We start from the raw sequence: 18,345 nt of genomic DNA on the forward strand, positions 1-18,345 counted from the left end.
TATTTTATTTTATTTTATTTTATTCTATTTTATTTTATTTTGTTTTATTTATTTTTTTTTTGCATAAATTCAGCAGCCGATTTTGCCATATTTTGTATGCACATAATTTGTAATACTTACTGCAATGCAGAAAATTAAAAAAAAATGTGGAGCATATATCCCTTTTTAGGTTTTAGGTCGAGGTTCCCTTTTGATTTGTGGTGTTACTTCTGCAATTTATCCAACAAATACAAAGCTTCACAGTTTTACGTTGCTTTTAATGGAAATAATTATCATTCGAGGGTCATTTGAAAAGTCCGAGTCCAGAGATGGCACTGCTGGCACTACTGGCGCTTATCGGGCTCATGTTTAGCTAGTAGCATTTCTTGGAAGAACACACACCAAGTTTCAGCCAGATCGGTATATTTCTTTATGTTTGGCATTCGTATGAATCGAAGAAGTGGAGTGATTTTCCTTTTCCATTAAAAAATAAATACAAAAAACATACACTTACTAACGTAACAAAGGCCCTACTATTATCCAAAATCGATTTTGGACTTTGTATTTACGGACATAATATCGTATCAAATAAAAATTCCATAAGGATCATGTGGGTTCCGGGTCATGCCGGAATACAAGGCAACGAGTGCGCTGATACTAGAGCCAAAGAAGCCGCTATCTTTCAGTACACATTTTAAAAATTATATTAAAATCTTTTTAGGAAACGTAAATAGCCAATGGATTAATTACCAACACCACTACAAAAAGTACAATCGTTCTGCCATCAAACCCATATATCCTACACACATGTCTTCTCAGAGGCTCCAGATGTTTACACGCCTTTAAATCGGTCACACTTTCGCCACCCATGTTCACATCCTAAACGGCACAGTCAAACCAGTCTGCCCTTTTTGCAACTCAGACGACTACATGACTACACACCTCCTCGATACCTACCCAGGATTGGAATGCACTAGAAATGCAATTCATCCTAACCTTGAACTTTCGAAGCTACTCAACAACACAGATGACAATACCATTAAATTAATTTGGAAATTCAGTAAAATTAAAATAAAGTAAAATGAAAAAAATAAAACTAAATTAAAACTTTAGCTCTTTGCGACAACTATATATAAAATTATACTCCGATCGAACTCACACTACCCACTAATCTTCTAATACTCCCTCAACTGCTCTCTCCCATTCTCTTGTATAGTTACTTACCTATATAATTACTCTACATAGTTAAGATACCATAAGCCGAAGGCCCTGGCAGTCAGTGCTTATTTTGTAAGTGGAATAGTTATTAATAACTGTTACTCTTTTAAATAAATAAATGAAAAATAAAATTAATAACAAAAAAAAAAAATTTTAATTAAATAAAAACTGCGTTTTCATATTATGAATTCCCCATCTTCTAACAGCTGCCAGCAAACTACGCCGTACGATGAACATCAAAAAAATAAGAGTGAACTCCAAATTGGGGAGGGGGTCTTAATAGGATATCGTTATTATTAATTGTAATATAGTAAAACTCTTAAATACATTATTTGCATAATTTTCGCTTTATCAGACCACCACATAAAAAATGTGCGGCAGAAAATGCGCAACAAGTGGGATTACTCAATGCCACATATTTATGTCTGCATGTATGAGTGTTCGATGAACCAAATATGTAAATCTGCGAATCTGCTTTGGGGGCGACATTTGGTCAACACACAAATTCATAATCATAGCGCCAGACAGTTATAAACATTGCCGCACTCGCAAAGGCTTGTGGCCTTTGTGAATTTGTTGTTCTTTTTTGCGGTCAATAATATAATTTCAAACAAATTTAATGACTTTGTGGCTTGCAGAGGCGGCCCCGCTAAACTTTTAAAGCATCAGCAACAGTCGAAAAAGGAAAATGTAGGCAATGTGACATCTGCTCTTCCTACGTTCTTAGACTGTAATAGTATATGTAAGTCAGTTAGTAATCACCATATGAGCAGTTTTCTTTAAAAGTGGTGTAAGTGTATTTTATTTTATTGCAAATGGAGATATTTAACGTTTTGCATTTGAATAATTGTAAAAATATGGTTGGCGTAGTGCGCAGGGTCTCCTTTCTTGTGGATTGGACAGAGAAAGCTGATAGCGAACGGGCTATCGGCAAATCTCACCAAGACTGGCATTTTCCTTTTCCACAGAAGGAGGAAGCTTAATGGACTCGTTCTGCCTAAGCTAAAAGGAGTCGCAATCCAGCTGTCCAAGAAAATTATATATCTTGGAGTAACCTCGATAGTAAACTCCTCTGGCAGTGCAAGGGCGTTTTTGGAAAAACCTTGTGTCCTTTTCCTAGCAAGGTCCTATGGATCTACACGGCTATGATAAGACCGAATATCACCTATGCATCAGTGGTCTGGATGAGTAGACTCCCTCGTGTGGGAGTCAGGAGGACCTCATCAAGACTACAATGCACTGTGGCCATCTTATGCGTCGGAGCTTTTCCGACTACCTCAGGTCCCCACCACCACTTGATGTGTTCATCTAAGGATAGGTCACGAAGTCCATCTGCAGGCTGGAACACAATGTGAATTGGTACGGCCCCTGTCCAGTATTGTACAACAGAGTAGGCATAGACTTTCAACGATCCGATGCAGTGTAGAGGCTGAACTGTGGTCAATCTCAGAAAATAAGCCCGGCAAACACGGCTCCGGCTCTGGGGTCTACGTGGAATCCAGCAGGACCAAACTTCCCTTTGCTCTTGGAATGCATGCAACTGTGTTTCAACCGGAGGTGTATGCTGTTCAAAAAGCGATGAACTTTGTTGTGGAAAATGGATGGAGAGGCAGATCTGTATGTGACCGCAGCGACAGCCCCCCAATCACTTCAAGAGTAGTCGAGTCCTGTAAATCCAGGCTGAACTTTAAATCCATAATGAACTATGTAGACATAATAGATTGATGCTAACATGAGCCCCGGGACACGTGGGTATAGTGGGTAACGAGATTTCTGACTCTTTTGCCAGAATGGGCTTTGAGGGCAATCTTCTTGGCCCGGAGCCCGTTCTGCCACTCCCTTCTGCAGCCATCACAGCCACGGTTAGCAAATGGGTTACTACAACTCACAAGCGAGCTTGGCAGGCGGAGAGAGGCTGCAGATGGACTAAACTGATGTTAATTACCTGTCATGTCCGACCAACTGTCGCAGTTCCTCCTGTCATTAAGCAGAGGGGACTGTAGACAGCAGGTTGGACTGATGACGGGTAACTTTCTATGGGCAAAGCATATGAAAAAGGTGGCAATCTCAGACAGTGCACTCTGCCCAGCATATGGAGAGGAGGATAAGAGGGCGAACCACTTTCTGTGCGTCTGCCCCACCTTCGCTCGAATCAGGCTTGAGGTCTTTCGCGCTAAAGCGACCACCTTAGCTCCTTGCCACCACAAGATGTACTCAGATTTCTTCGGAGGTCGAGTAGATTTAGAGAAAATTAAAAAGGAATCTGCGTGCAGTACAATGGGTATAAATGTGTCTGAGGGCGGTACTTGCTAGTCTGTCCCGACAAAAACAAAAAAGCTGAGATGCTAGTCGTTGTGCATTCTTTCATCCAACCATATTTTCCCTATGAGAGTTTCCATGCTTTTTGTTAGTAGGCCATTCGCACTTGCAGCTTTGTTCTTTTTAAGCCGGGCAATAGCTCTCAAGAGCTCTGCATAGTCGGGCGGTGGAATGTCGTCACCGTCATCAGAAACTGCACTACTCGGATCAACCTCCACATTGGTGGGGTGTTCACTTTTGAGAAGTGACTCCTCCCCGGTAATGGAACCATTCGTGAGGCATCTTATTCTTTCTAAGAATTTTCTGGCCTCATTCCTGCCTCCATACATCTCCATCTCTTCACATTCGCGTTTTTCCGCCTCGAGCCACTTGAAGCCGCTTCTTCCGTTTTTTATTGCTTGATGTTGAGTCAAATTGACACATTTGGCCAAAAGATTTCGTGCCTCAAAATACATACGACATAACGAAATTTCGAAGAATGTCTTAAATGTAATAAGACAGCTTAACCCTTTATGTAACTAACGAGTCCAATGGACCCGAATGAGACTTTAATTAATTAATTTTTTATTTAACTTTCAATATTTTTTAATAATATTGGGTTGCCCGGAAAGTAATTGCCGATTTTACATATATACGGCGTTGATATTTGTTTTGAACAGCTCGTGACTTTTTATTTTATTTTTTTCTTTTGACAGTTATTAGCTGTCACTTTTAGCTTGCTTTAAAAAAAGTGATCGTAATTTTCTTTATATTTATTTTTTGGCGTAAATTTTAATATAGAGTCCCCAAAGGAGCATATTCAACATATTTTATTTTATTAAATATAATATTTCCATAAAGGGAAAAGCGCAGAAGTGTCAAAATTGGTTTATCAAATTCTGTTCTGGAGATTTTTCACTAAAGATGAGCCACGTTCAGGTCGGCCAAGGCTTTAATCCGTCATGTATCTTTACGTGAGATTAAAGAGAAGTTAAATATACCAAAACCTACCATTTATGAGCATATAAAGAGTCTAGGACTGGTAAAAAAGCTTGATGTGTGGGTACCACATGAATTGAAAGAAATTTATTAATCAACGCAATAAAGTCGATTCGTTTTTGAAGCGGATTATCATTGGTGATGAAAAATGGATTGTTTACAATAACGTCAATCGAAAAGGATAATAGTCCAAGCATGATGAAACGCCACAAGCCTCTGATATTCGCCAAAAGAAGAGTATGCTGTAAGTTTGGTGGGACTGGAAGGGTGTGGTATATTTTGAGCTGCTTCAGAGGAACCAAACGATTAATTCGGATGTCTACTGCCAACAATTGGACAAATTAAACACAGTCATCACCGAGCAGCGACCAGAATTGATCAATCGTATAGGTGTCATATTTCATCAGGACAACGCTAGACCGCATACATCTTTGGTCACTAACCAAAAACTGAGAGATCTTGGCTGGAAACTTTTGATGCATCCACCATATAGCCCTGACCTTGCACCGTCAGAAAACCATTTATTTCGGTCTTTGCAGAACTGCTTAAATGGCAAAACTTTCGGCAATGACGAGGCTATAAAATCGCACTTGGTTCAGTTTTTTGCAAATTAAGGCCAGAAGTTCTATGAGCGCGGAATAATGAATTTGCCGGAAAGATGGCAAAAGTGTTATCGAACAAAATGGAAAATATATAATTGATTAAAGTTCATTTTAAATTTTAATATAAATGTATTCACTTTCTTTTAGAAAATCGGCCATTTCTTTCCGGACAACCTAATATATATTTTTTTTTAAATAAGTGGCATTGCAATATAAACTTTCTAAGGTGAACTGCCATCCGAATGGCAGATATGTTGGTTTGCGGTAGACAAAGTTGCCTGGTATTTAACTTCTTAAATTTGCTCATTTGTTAAGTGACATGAAAATATGTACACTTAACAGTTATGTACATGCAAATCACAAACATGACTAATAAGCCTATTCATGCATAGCCTAGGCTTTGTAAAATGTGTTATATTACAAGTAAAAGGACTAAGTGACCAGGCATAGGGATGCAACAGTTACTTGTATTACGAATTCGTTACTTAAAATTAAGCCAAAAAGTACCTTTTGTTTACTTCAGCTTTTGCTAATTAAAAGCAACTAATTGCCCATTAAAATTGTACCTTTAGTTTACAAAATTCTGCTCTTAGTATTTTTACGCAATTGTTGCTGAATTTCTCACAACTCTCTTATGCTTTGTTGAATTATCTCGCGCATTTTCTGGCTTAGAATTTCAACAGCAGTAGCGATTCGCCTAAGCTTTCGTATACTTTATTCATGATAATTTCCGTCGACAGTGCGAACTTTATCCAATTTCCCTGACACTAAACACTTGGCTTGTTGCTCGTGCGGCTTGGGAGTTTTGCGGCGCTTCTTCTTAACTGAGTAATAACTACTTTAGGATACCAAGCAATTTACGTGAAATGCGAATTGCATATAAATGAAGGCGCTGATGGCGAAGTGATGTTGCCGCTTGTAAGCACTTAGCTTTTTTATTCTGTCAGTCAACTTTTTGCCACTTTAACATATGGTTTCAGCAACATATTTATTAAGAGTATCAGCCTGCAGCGTTCAGTTACGTTTTTGTATTTTTATTTTGAAAGTTTTCTGTTTCCATTTAACACATTTGCCCTTTTTGCCGTGTAATGCGAACGACTATGCCACGCTGTGATGATACTCGCTCATGTTTCAATGAGCGGAAATTATCTGTTATTTATAGATGGTAGAACGAAAGCGGCAGCTTTTCACTTTAATAAAGTCTTTGTATTTTCTGTATTTAATATTTTAAATGAAAACTAATTTACTTTTCAATGGGTTTTTAGCAATTTTCGTATTAAGCTACCCTTCAGTCATGCAGCTTGAAAGAAACGAGCTGGTTTTAGTTCATTGCCAAAGTCGACTGTGCAACAATTTCAGGGTCATTACCTGGAGTAGAACGATTTTAAATCAGGACAGAAGCCCTAGACCCATATAGTAAACTTCTAAACCTGTTTGCGTTCTCAGGTAAATTTTTTTAAAGCCAGATTGAATTTGCTAGTTTTTGTGTGCTTTTAGGTAAGTGAAAAAAGGGTTTAAATTCATATCAGTACAAAATATGAAGTTCGGGAACATATAGCAAAATTTCACGGGTAATAATTTTGTAGAACATTTCAACCCATTAGCTCTCTTACTAAGGTATCTTTTAGACCCATTTTTGGAGAGTCTAAATATCAGGTCAGTCCATAAGTTCGTGCATTTTTAAAGGTGGTTTTAAAATTAATAAAAAAGATGTTTAAAGTATTTATAAATCAATAATATATTTTCCCTCAATATTTACAACGTCTTCCCAACATTTAAGCAAATTTTTAATTCCCTGCTCAAAAAATTGTTTGTCCTTGGAGCCAAAATACGCTTCGATATCCCTTTTTATAGCTTCTTTTGAGGAGTAGTTCTTGTTACTCATATGGGTTCAATCCCAGTCCACGGAAAAGGTGATAATAACAAGGTGCAATATCCGGAGAGTATGGTGGATGCGGCATTAGCTCCCATCCGAGCTCGTTCAGCTTGCCTTATGTTTGCCTTGCGGTATGAGCTCTTGCGTTGTCGTGGTGAGACAAAACTTTGCGTCTATTTACTAAAGATGGTCGATTTTTTAAGTGCCTCATTCAGGTTTGATAGCTGATGGGAATAATAATCAGCAGTTATCGTCTGGTTTGGTTCCAGAAGTTCATAATAAACAATACCGACCATATCCCACCAAATAGACAGGAGAATCTTCTAGGGGTCGGTTCTGCTGTTTCATCTTTATCTAATCATTGGTGTTTGCGAACAAGATTATTGTAAAGGACCCATTTTAAATCACCAGTAACGATACGGTTCATTTTTTCATTTTCAAGCCATTGTAGCAGCAAAAAATACAAAATATGCCTCTTATATGCGTTCGAAGATTCCATTTTATTTTTTAACAACACATACTTTTATCCGCAATTAAAATCACTTGTTGAATGCACAATATATCAAAGAAAATATAAATAGTTCCGTTATATTCCGCGAATAATTTTTTGTATGCAAAAATCGTACAAAAGTGAAATTATGGGTAAAATACGCACGAACTTATGGGCTGACCGATAAAATGGCATTTGGGAGGTCGCTAGAGGGTTAAAATGTTCTAGAAAATTACGCGCCGGACAATTTCACTAAAGATATTTTCATACTAAACTTTATACGAAGAACCAAAGGAAGTGGCGTTTTGCAAAAAAAGTGTATCTCTTTTTCGCCATAAGTAGTGGGATCTTATAAAGGTATAATTAAAATACAGGGTAGGCCATTTAAAGCGGGCCCATCTGGCAACCCTATAACTTTTGACAGGAACGTCAGATCGACTAATGACATAGCGCGTTGGAAGCGTCAGTCCAAGACAATTTTTACCATGGAGCAGTACACTCCAAAAGAACGCGCTGAAATAATTCAGCTTTACATCCAAAATAACTTCTCAATTGTGAAAACTCAACGTGCGTTTAAAAAAAAAAATAAAGTTAAAAGTGCGCCATCCAAAAGCACTTTACAGCGTTTATACGCAAAATTTATTAACCACGGTAGTCTCAGCAATACCAGCCACGCATCCAGACAACGTACACGACGTTCTGCTGAAAATATCGAGGCTGTACGAGCCAGTGTTGAGGAGGCTCCGCGAACATCGAGTTATCGTCGTTCTCAGGAATTAGGCATCGCCAGGACAACACTCAGGCGCATAATTCGACATGGAAGGCTACTGGTTCCAACAGGACGGGGCTACATGCCACACTTCACGCGCTACAATCGATTTTTTGAAGCCATTGTTCCCTGGAAGGTTGATTTCGAAAAATGGTGATTTTCCGTGGCCACCGAGATCACCAGATTTGACGCCACCGGACTTTTATTTGTGGGGTTATCTGAAATCCAAGGTATACATCAACAAGCCAAGGACTCTAACTCAACTTAAAAACAATATCCGACGCGAAATCGCCGCCATACCGGCCGAAATATTGGCCAAAACGATGGAAAACGCCGAAAAAAGGACACATTTGGCCATCAAGGCCAGAGGCAAACATTTGAAGGATATCATTTTCAAAAACTAGCTGGAACAAATCTCCTTGAATCAAAATAAATGATTTTTCATATCAACACAAAAAAAAATGTTTTTTTCAATGTTTTTTTTCAGAAACAAATGGGCCCGCTTTAAATGGCCTACCCTGTATATTGGCATTTTAAATTTTTAAATTAAAACTAAATTTAAATCAATTAAATTTGAAATTAATATTATCAAGCGGATATAAATAATTTCTTTTTGTCGAGGAAGTGAGGAAGGGAAGTCTCAGTTAGAGATTGCCAATTTGGTAGGATGTTCGCGGGGCGCAGGTGAATGTGCTCTTAAGCGATTTACGGAGACAAAATCCCACCATAATAAATCAAAAAGTGGAAGAAAACGCCTCACTAGTGTACTGGAAGAACGGAAATTTACACGCGAGTCTGTCAAGTATCATAGAAAATCCTCCTCTGCGCTTGCAGTTGCCTTGCTGGAAGAAAATGAAAAATCCCTTAGTACTCGAACAGCCCGAAAAAGGCTTCTAGAAGCAAGTTGTATATAAAACCTGAAAGAAGCCGTGGCTTTCAGAAAAAAATCGGATAAAGTGTTGAGGATGGGGTCTATGATACCAATACTTTACAGAGGAGGATTGGTCGAATGTTCTGTGGCCTGATGAATCGAACTTCGAGGGAGGCTTAATTTAAATCATTTAAAAATATCAACAAACATAGCTTCACACCCTAGTTAAGTTTCCGCGAAATAACACAAATCCTATAAAAACAGCTTTTTTCCTTTCCTATAGAAATTTGGAACTCCGGGTCTGACGTTCGTGAGCCGACGGTTTGCCTAGGTATACCATTCAGATTGCGTGGTACCCATTGTTAATCATCAGGGAGTCAGCACTATAATCTGCGGCTGTTTGGCTGCTGATGCTGTCGGCGAAATGTTCATTTGCGTGTGGCGCATCGACAGTCAAAAGTACTTAAATTTATTAGAAGCAGTACTTTTGCTTTCGCTAACGCGCATTTTCGGCGACACTAATTTAGATACAAATCAATTCCAACAAGACACCTTGTCACAAATCAGTGACTACTATGGGTTGGGTTAGAGATAATCAGATTTTTTGTTTTTTAGATTGGCCAGCAAAGTCTTCAGATCTAAGCCCCATAGAGCACATGTGGCTTATTTTGAAACGTATGTTAAAGAAACGCAGCAGAACATTGCAAACAGCTTTGAAAAATGCTTTAATACACGAGTGGAGCGCCATAAATGCAGCCGAATGTGCGAAGCTTGCCCACAGCATGCTTCAGAGGATTGCTGCTGTTAGCAAAGTAAAGGGTGGGCATACTAAATATTAATGTTTTTATCACTAATTACTTTTATTTGTACTGTTTTATTAAGAAAGGATCATTGCTTCATTTATTAAAACCAAAAACTCATTAATTAAAAGGGTGCCCAATACCTTTGGCCACAGTTGTACTTAAGGTTTTGTGCCGAAATAATTTATTCATGCGAGCTTTTTAAATTCAAAATTTGTATTTTTTCAGGAGTCCTCAAGCATAAGTCATTTTACTTTAAAAAAATAAATTAATTAAGTATTGCCTCGCTTGCATGAATTATTCTCTCTCGTTTGGTATATTAGTGGCCTCCGGTAAGTGCACTAGCCTGCCTTCCCAGAAGTTGTGGATTCGAATTCCACGTAAAGCATGGTCATTTTTCGGAATTTACCTACTTCTATATTAAAAAAAATCTCATTCCTCATACCAAAAACCTTATCCATTCCATCCTTACTTCCGCACAATAGTCAGTGCATTATTTGGTTACTAAAACAGGCAAAAAACAAAAGAAAAGCACACGGTTACCCATTGCGTCAAGGTGGTGCCAGTAAGAGGAAGCGGACAGCCGCGCTAATAGTACAGACACACCACTTTATCGAAGTCCTCAACCAGCTTTGCGATCCTTCTGGTAGAAAAATGTGACTCACAGATGGCGCGCCAATCATTAAGAAGGCGTTGTATCTATCCAACGACAGGTGGGCAATTCTACTACTTAGGACTGATAGCGGCAGGCTAATCACCTACCCTCTCAGAAATTAAATAGATTAACCAACGCAAGACAAGTCTTGTTGAGGCTCTATGCTCCCGAGAGAAGTGAACAAGGAAAGAAAAATATGCAGTCGAGAAATTGCAAAACTTAAAGGCCTTACCAAATGAATTTCGAAGCGCTGGGAAAAAAGGGAAGTGGGTATTCCAATATCCATTTATAATTTCATAATTTCTAGAATTTCCTATGCAGGCTTGTATTTCTTGCCTAGGGCTGACTGTAATTTTTAGTTTTTAATGTCTGCAGCGAAAATTGAAACCAGTCTATACTCTACACCTATGTACATATACAACAGGCCATGGGAGTTTATCCTATCTAAATAAATAAATACTAAGAAGTGAACATTTGTTTCTAATTATAAAAAAATAATATGAAGGTGAGAGCTGCCTACAACCATTTTCAAGAATAAAAAAGAATATATCTTCTTTTCAGCCGAAAGCCTCCGATGCTAGCGCTGCACTATTTTCAGTTTGTATAATAATTTTATTGTTATGTAAACCTTTATAAAATAAAATAAAGAAAATATCTTCTTTTAATTTGTAAATATATTAGTTGTTCTGATGGAGTATATTTAAATTAAAATACAGAATTCGGCTTAGATATTTCAAAAATGTGTAAATAAATATTACTCATACGCCCAGACCGTTCACAGACGTTGATGGCAGTACGGCAGCACTCTCAAATGGATTGACACATGCCAAAAGCATATAAAAACAATCTATGCGCATACATCAAGAAACTGTCAACTCAGCATGTGGAAAATCGGCCGTGGCTTGACTCAAGGCCGAGAATCTGTCAAAAAATGCCAACAATCCCAATACACAACAAGAGGTGGCAGCAAAACAGATGAACGCCAACGGTGTTTATTGATTCTTTGACAATTTGTCAACTGCAATTTGATTGATTTCAAGGCGGCCAAATAAAAAAGCCAAGAAATTGGCTAAGCAGTGTGCCAAATGACAAAGTAATTTGCTATTTAATGGATTTTCAAATGGGCTGATGTACGAAATCGGATTATGAAATGAGTTCGAGACGAATTGAGAAGTGGAAATGCGGGAGTACTGCGACTATGGGAAAGGAAGGCATGAAGAGGGAGAAAAAAGTGAGAAAAATAAATAAATATCGTTAAAAGCTTGTAAGGAAAAACATAGAAAGCAATGTGAAAAATCACGGGGAATTCTTTTTACCCAGAAATATGTCTTCGAATGAAGGGTAGATCGCAAATGTTTATAAACATTTATTACGGCACGTAAATCTGTTCCCTGAGCCATCATGGCATCATTTTAGCGCAATTTTTATAATTTTCAAATCAATCTTCTGGAAATATATTGATTTTTTAACACAATGGGAGCATTTGCTATATATCACATATACATATTTACACACATAGATTTTTGTTTGCTTGCAGTTAAGAAACATTGAGCTTTAATTTGACACAGCCTCAGCTGTGGCTGAAAGTTCTTAGAATTTTTTGTGTTAAGTCTTTTTATTGTTGTATTTTGTGTATTAGTTTTCGCAATTGTGTTAATTATTTAAGAGCTTTTATGCCTTTCTCTGCTTCCCTGCTTAGGTAGAAGGTGCTAAGTGCCTACTCATACTTGGCTGTAGCTGTCGCGCGGGTAAACTGGCGCTTAAAAGACGTAATGGAGTGAACCAGAAGTTAAAGTGTAAAAAAATGAGAAAAAATAAATAATCTCGTATATAATTGAAAGAGAAGCTATAAATAAAATCAGCCATTAATAAGTGAGCGTTTGAAAAGCGTGAAGATCTTGAAAGTGTTCTCATTTCCAGCTCACGTCATTTCTAGTTTAAATGGAAAACAATTGTAACATCAGAATTTTAATATAGTTTTTTTTCAACGATTCTTACTTATTTTTTATAAGCGTTGTATGCTGTACCCGAAGTATGCTGAATGCTGCATCGTTGACATGGTTTTTTATTCGTTTGTGAGCTACGGCAAAACGCTTTGTGTCTTCAGTTACAGCCGGTATGACAAGATCACGGTGGAAGCCCAAATCGGTCTTAGTGTTTGTTTGCAAATAATTAATTTGTTTTGGATTGACAATCTTGAGCGCCTAAAAATGAGATAATATAGCAAATTTTTTTTTATTCCAGCTTTCCAACACAGTTTGGCATCAAATGTTATGCTCAGTAATTTGGTCTTGTCGACGCATGGGATTATCGATGCATCCATGAAGATTGAATTGTAAGTAGCATTTTTTAGGGAAAACGCTCTATGTGCTAACTTGCTTTGGTTTAGCTTTATTCATCATTTCTTAGCCCATGTAGCAGCTTCTTGTAGCCTATTCGTTGCATTTTCGATACTGTTATCGGCTGCAGGTATGGCAGAGTCATCTCTAGTGTTTCAGTTACTTGCTGATTTGCTGACGGTAGGTTGAGGATATACAGTAGATATAGCAGATATACCAAAATGCTTCCCAGCGAAACGTCTGCCTTTATATTTCTAGTATTTTAATCAAACACAAATATCTTCTCCATATATTTGTTTAGCCCAAGCAATATAACTGATGCCACTAAGAAGACTTTCCTACTCAGTAGACTCATAGCAAACATAAGGGGACCAACCAAAAGGAAATTGAAAATAATGATGGCTATCACGCTCTCCATTCTCTTATACGGAGCTGGACTGTGGGCTAATGCGCTAAAGGCAAATCACCGGTGTAGGCTCCTAGCATCGGTACAACGAACGGTAGCTTTAAGAGTTGTATCTGCCTACCGCACAGTATCAGGGCCAGCTGTTCAAATGATAAGCGGTTTAATACCGACAGATTTACTAGCATTTGGGGCCAACAAGTTGTGGGCATTTAAGAACGAGAGGATGGAAGAAGGAGTAAGCAAACTTCCAGCGTGCAAATAAAGGACGAAACGATAACGCTATAACAAAACCACTATATAAATGAAACGCGCGGAAGATGGACTGCAAGATTAAAAAAAAACGTCACGATATGGTACAGCAGGAACTTTTATTTCATTTTTATTTCAATTTTTATACAATCCAAATACTTTCGGGGCACGTGTATTTCCACCTGTTTAAAATAGGGAAATGGGAAACCGTCATATATACGGTGACGCAGCCGAAGATGACGCTGAACACAGCGTTGGGAACAAGTGGAAACAGTGAGAAATCACCACAAACCGTGGCTTCGCGGAAAAAATTCTCGAGATGAAAAAACGAGACCTGGACGGCATACAAGCATAGACTTTGTAATGAGTTGCAACTTCAGTCTGAAAGCGAAACGGCTCCAGGGTGGGCCACGGTTCCATACGAGGGGGTCATTTGATGATGTATTAGATATTTTAAACCTCTTCATCCACAAAAAAAAAAAATATTAATGCATCTAGAGTTTCGAAAAATCGATTTTTGTTTTTTTTTTCATGTTATATTTAGGTTATACATTCAAAAATATACTTGCAAATGTTTTATTGAAATTCGTTGTAGCTTAGACGTTACAGTCCTTGAAAACGATTGGAGTACGAAGTCCAGGCACGTGAAGTTTTAACCGTGGTTTTCTCGAAACTTTTTTTTCCGGGTGTGCGTTGGTAATTTCTCAAAAAGTACTGAACCGATTGATTTGAATTTTTTATATGTTATTGAGTAAACTTGTGGCTCACGCGGGTAGCAGAAATATAGTTTTACAATCAATTTTTCTATTTTTTTAGGAGCGAGAACGTGAAAAAAAATTCTTTTTTTGTTTTTCCAATAAACAGATAAAATATCTACATAGAAACAAATTTTCTTTTTTTGTAAATCTGCTACCCACCATAGCGACATATCTCCTGATGAATAATCGAATTTTTTTTTCAGACGCACCTGAGCAGCCCAATCAGTGACGCCAGTGGGATGTGTTACGTCAGGGAAAGCATTGTTTTTAAATTATTGTCATGGAAAAAAAAATTTTTTTTGTTTTTCAACGATTTCAATTTTGACGTCTGTAGACCAGAAAGGTGCCTTAAAAAATATCTCCCTTAATGGAAAATAAGCTGCTAAAAGTGTAAATAAAGCGTAAATAAAATGGAATCATAATGAATCATAACTTAACTATTTTTCTAGTAGCTGGGAAATATGGCTAAAGATACAATGCTGCTTCCAAAAGGAGCTGTACACCGAGCTTCAAGCTATCGATGGATCAAAATGGATGGATGTGAAAAACGAAATTAAGTGCGCGGATGCATTCCGAAAGTTGACTGTGTCATACGGAGAAGCTTCTTTGGACCAAAGCAACGTTTATCGGTGGCACAATATATGTTCTCAGAAGATGTGAATGACGAAAAGCGTGCCGGCGTGCCGGACACCCGAGCACTTCAACAACAGACGAAAAAATTGATAAAGTGAAGAAAGAAGAAAATGGTATTGGCCAATCGTCGACTCACCTTTAGAGAAGTTGTTGAGGACCTAGACATATCAATTGGCTCGTGTTATTCGATTTTCTTCAATGATTTGGGCATGAGACGGGTCGCCGCAAAATACGTACCAAAACTGCTCAATTTCGACCAAAAGTATAATAGCATCGCATGAACATTGTTAATGAGATGTTGAACTCTGCGCGCGACGACCCAAATTTGCTCCAGAGTATCATAGCAGATGACGAATCGTGGGTTTATGGTTATCACGTGGAAACCAAAGCTCAATCGTCTCAATGGAAGCTGCCGCACGAATCAATACCGAAAAAAGCGCGCCAAGTTCGGTCGAATGTAAAAGTTTTGCTTACCGTTTTCTTCGATTGCAGGGGCGTTGTGCATCATGAGTTCTTGTCACAGGGTAAAACGCTTAGTAAGGAATATAACCGGCAAGTTATGCACAATTTGCGAGAAGCAATCCGCCAGAAACGCCCGGATTTGTGGAAGAACAAGATAACGCCCTTGCTCACACGTCGTTGCTTGTGCGCGACTTTTTGGCCAAAAACAACACATTAACAGCCATTGTATTCCCCAGATCTCGCCCCTTGTGACTTTTTCTTGATCCCGAAACTGAAGAGGCCCATGACGACATTGAAGGAGGAGCTGAACAAGATGAAAAAAATGATTTTTTGAAGTGCTTCGTAGATTGGAAAAACGTTGGCACAAGTGCATAATATCTCATGGGGATTACTTTGAAGGGGACAAAATAGATATTAATGAATAAATAAATCATTTTTGAAAAAACACAAAATTCGCGATACTTTTTGAACACACCTCGTATACTAAACTTATAGTAAGTAAGAAACCTCATCATTTTATAATATTGCAAATTTTTTTTCTTGCATTTTTTATGAAACATAAACAAAAGCCTTCATCAGTCAGCGCTTTGGCTTGCTCCACTACTCTCTACAGGCTTCTCTATCATTTGGTAGTGACCGCCAGCTTCTCTCTCCGACGGACTCTAGCCATATTTTGCGCGGTCTTCCCCTTTTTCTCGCCACAATCGGTGTATAGTCCCTAATGGGTTTTTGGGCGCGAGTGCTTTCCATTCTTATGACGTGTCCCAGCTATCTTATCTTCTACGCTTCTCTCATTTGAATTCGGGCCGAAGATTTTGCCTAGAATTTTCTTTTCGAACACTTTACCTTCTCCTAAATTCATCATGCACCATACGTCGGAGCCATACCCTATGACCAGAAAGTACTGGGAATGTTTAAATGAAACAACACAGAGTTAAATTTATACTTTTTCCCATCTATTTGGTAGATCTCGTATACCGTCGCGGTAAAACTGTTCATCTTTTGAGGCTATTCACGGATCAACCCATTTTTTGATGTCTTCATATGAATGGAGCTGCTGGTCAGCTAGACCATGTGCCATCGATCGGAACAGGTGATAATCGGACAGCGCAATATCTGGAGAATATGGCGGGTGGGCTAGGATTTCCCATTTCAGTGTTTCCAGGTCGGCTTTAACGGGTTTGGCAACGTGTGGCCGAGCGTTGTCATGCTGTAGAATCACTTTTTCATGCCTCTCCGCGTATTGCGGCCGCTTCTCGCACGGTGCTCGGCTCGATCGCATCAATTGAAGTCGATGCCGATCCCCAGTGATGGTTTGGCTTGGTTTTAACAGTTCATAATAAATAACTCCAACTTTGTCCCACTAAATGCGTAGCATAACCTTCGCAGCGTGAATATTCGGTCCAGGCGACGACGTCGCGGCGATGCCAAGGATGTTGAGCATTTTCTTGAGTATATCATTTTTCGTTCAACCTCGGCATGAATAGGTGGTCATTTAGATATTTCCTTTGTATCTGCCAATTCGTATGCCTTGAGGTACCGAAACACAAATTTTTCAACAAAAGGAGCTTTCTTGTTCTTTACGCTCCAATATTAATTTCAATCGACATACAGCAAATATCGCTCAAACGCAAGGTCACATTTGTTTGCTCTCATCTTTTGTATGTTTTCTTTACTGTTCCTTCCCCCTACTTTAACTCCCTTCTGCCTGTCTGCTTTCATGCGTGTTTTCGTCTACATTTTAATTGTTTACGCCAATCTGCTGACATTTAATTGGTGACATATCGCCACAGATGTGTTTACATTTTGCGTGTTGGCCACAAAAACAAAAAGAAAAAATGTGCGAATTGATTTCAATAACGTACTGGCACGCATTCTGCCACTTAGTCAAAACAACGCCTGGGTGTGCCGATTTTTTTGCGTAGCTGAGCTAAGGCGGCATAAGCTGATCGCCCGAACTTTTAGGTAAGCATAAAAAAAATTTTTAAATACCACCCTTTTCATCCGCAAACTATGGAAAATTTAAAAAAATTTTAGCTTTTAAAACTTTATTCCACAAACTAATTATCACCAATTTTCAAGTTATTAACAACGCACCACTTGCAATTATGCGGCCCTCGCCAAATGTGTTGTTGGAAAATTCCGCCTGTCATGAAAGCATTTATGTTTCTTGAGAAAGTGCAGCCAAGCGTAAGCCGGCCGATAAGTGTTTGTTAATTTATTGCCTGGGCGTGGCAATTCATGATTAGTGGCTGCGGTAGTTGCATGGTTTGGCAAAAAGCATTGCACTGAGTTGAGTGTTGAAAATTTATGGCCATGAGACGACATTGGATTTTTAATTATATTGGAGTCTGTTTTACTGAGCAGAAGGGAAATTATAATTTAAAATTAGGACTTTGCGCATTGTGCGAATGCCTATTGTGACGGCAGGAAGGTTTAGGAAACGCAAATAATAATCAGATTTCTGAAGATGTTAAATAAAATTAAAAAAAATTGTATCAATTATTTTGCTTTTCATCAAAAATATATTTTATAATATATTATATATATTTATATAACATAAATGCTATGAAAAGTCGGGTCAGTGGTTAGACTGGTTTATTTAGATTAACTGGTACCGACGCCAGGTTTTTCGAAACAACTTTGGGAATGAGCTGAATTTTCGCAGGAATATATTCGCATAAGTTTGTTATTCTGGGTCTGCTTCAAAAGGAGTTTCCTAAAGAAAATCCCTTCTACACTGAAATGGCTTGAGGAATATCCAACACTCAATACACCCGATAAGATCCACACGGACGGATCTAGAATGGACACTGGTGTAGGATCAGGGTTATATTGCGAAGAGCTTTCTATCAGTGAATCCTTTAAACTACCGGATTACTGTAGTGTTTTTCAAGCGGAAATAAATGCTATTCATGAAACCTTAAAATGGTGAGAGATA

This window comes from Anastrepha obliqua, chromosome 2 (genome assembly GCF_027943255.1).
Source record: "Anastrepha obliqua isolate idAnaObli1 chromosome 2, idAnaObli1_1.0, whole genome shotgun sequence".
In the NCBI taxonomy this organism is placed as follows: Eukaryota; Metazoa; Arthropoda; class Insecta; order Diptera; family Tephritidae; genus Anastrepha; species Anastrepha obliqua.